The sequence below is a fragment of the Cynara cardunculus genome, assembly GCF_001531365.2.
Source record: "Cynara cardunculus var. scolymus isolate 2C chromosome LG 1, CcrdV1, whole genome shotgun sequence".
Lineage (NCBI taxonomy): Eukaryota > Viridiplantae > Streptophyta > Magnoliopsida > Asterales > Asteraceae > Cynara > Cynara cardunculus.
The window spans coordinates 33,657,988-33,660,613 of NC_037528.1; positions in this window are offsets into that span (position 1 = coordinate 33,657,988).

Genomic DNA, 2,626 nt, shown 5'->3' on the forward strand with positions numbered 1-2,626 from the left:
ACACAATAGAAAACACGAATAAAGTCTCATAACAACTAGAATCGATATTCATTTTGTAATTGTGTCGCAATTTCTTCTCTTAAACTAGAATCAATATTCATCTTGTTTTCCGTCTGCAGCACGACCAATCAGCAGCTGCTTTGCTGCTTTTCTTCCGTCTGCTGCACGAGTAAACAGCAGCTACTCGCTGCCTGATCTCCCGCTGCTGCACAAGCCAAAACAACAGCTCGTTTCCGTCTGATGTGCGACCAAATGGCAGCTGCCAAACAGCAACCGTTCCCGTCCGATGCGCGACCAAACAGCAGCTGTTTGCTGCTTCTACCGACTGCTTCTTCGTGAGCCAAACAGTCCCTCTGCGCGCGGCCAAACAACATAAACAGCAGCTTCTCCGTCAACTACGACCAAACAGCAGCTGTTGTTGTTGGGTTTGAAATCAAATAACATACAATAACTACAGCTGCTAAAACCCCATCAAATTCTTGCCCACATTGCCAAAACCCCTTATTATGATTTCCAACACGCAAAACTACTCAACAAAAACACATAAGGAAACATGATCAAGAAAATTTGCTAATTGCATCTTCTAATGAATAAGATAAGCCAATTGGCAAGAAAATTTGCCAATTGCATCTTTATCCAATTGTTCCAAGTATTTATGCACAACCTTACATTCTAAACCATCAACATGTATCCAACAATGCCCAAATGCATCTTCTAATGAATAAGATAAGCCATGGTTTGAAAAGCACGCTTTTCCTTTGGTAGAAAAATACAGAAACATGACTTGATCAATGTAGTATAGCATAGGCCAAAGCATACCAAACACATTAGCCYTAATTGCTGTGCACAAACACAATGCTGCTTCAAGGTCTGCTAGACCATTGATCAGTGTAGTATAGCATAGGCCAAAGCAGACCAGAAGTGGAAATGAAACACGATAGAACCCAACTGATATCACAAAAGAAGGTCTGAAATGAACATAATTTGAAGAGGAGATACTACTCAAGTTTATTCAACATATGTAATCTTCAAACTTTTCAAGAAAAGATTGATCAACAGAAAAACTTTTGTACTATTAACCAAGACAGTAGTTTCGAACTACAAACCTGGATTTTCACTAAAGTTTCGAGAAATTAACCAAGACAGAAATAATACAAAAACCCCTTATAGGATTTGAACTGTGGGTGATGCGATTACCTTCACAATAGATGAACCAGGAAAAACAGAAATCAACCAAGCAAGGAGAAACAAAATCGAGAGCTTGAGAGATCGAGATGGATACCTTAAATCGAGAGATCGAGAGGTAGAAGACGGTAGGCGACGCAAGGATYGAGAGGTAGGCGACGGTAGGCGATGCGCAGCGATGGAGAGCTTGAGAGAGAGATCGGGTAGGCGACGCGTATGCAGTAGGCGAAGGCGATGTAGAGCTTGAGAGAGAGATCGAGAGCAATCTTGTGATCGCGATGGAGAGGGAGCATATGCAGTAGGCGAAGGCGACGCGTTTAAGAGGTTTTCAGACTTTAGTTTACCTCTAAATAAATCAGACCTATTCAGATGTTTTAAGCACTTAATTTAAAAAAAAAACAAACGCACTTAATCCCTCAATGTCTGACCGATTCAGACATAAGAGGCAATTAAATGCTTTTTTTTGAAAAACAAAACAGGGCCTTAGAGATTAAAAATAATGTTGTTTTAAAACATGTTAAGTATGCGTAGTATAAATATAGACTAGAATAGTACTCGTGTAATGCAGCGAGACACATCTCGATTTTAATGTTTTATTTTGTTATTTATCTCTGTCGATGTTATAATACGATTTTATGTGTTTTTAAGAAAACAATAAATATATTATTTTTGAATAAAATATAAATTTGAAGATATCATAAAATTTTGAAAAAAAATATATCAATGTTAATATCAAATCAACTATTTTAAAGTTCTCATTTTTTTATATAATTTTTTTTATTTTTTTATATAATTTAATTTAAGTTTAATAACGAAATAATTTATTTTTGGTTTAATAATATAACATTTTATAAAGATAATAATCAAGTATTCTGTTAGAACTCAAAGATTATCCTAATTATATTTTTAGATTTTTTATATTTAAAATGAGATGTTTATCCTGTATTTGATTATGTTTATCTGCAGTTAGTTACACGAATTTAGATATAAAACTTTAATAAGTTGTACTTATATACAATCTACTTGTAATTTTACGTATAAAAAATAATTTTTAATTTTTTTTATCAAATGTTTTATAATTCAGTGTAGGGGGGTGTTTGGGTAAGCTTATTTAAAACAACTTATGTTTTTTTGTAAAAGTGCTTATTAACTTATGCGGTATCAAACTGGAGTTTTGTAAAAAGTGTTTGGATTAGCTTATAGCGGTACCAAACTGCAATAAGCTGATAAGTTGTTTTTTTAGTGTTTGGCAAATTTTGCTTATAGATGTAAAATTACCAAAAAGGTCATCCAACCCTATTTTCTCTCGTGTTCATCGTGTACCTCCAGTGTTCATCCAATGTTCATCGTCTACCTCCAGTGTTCATCCCGTGTTCATCGTGTTCATCGGAGATGCTTGCAATCATCTCAGACTCCTTGTTCTACATCGATTCTGGTTTGA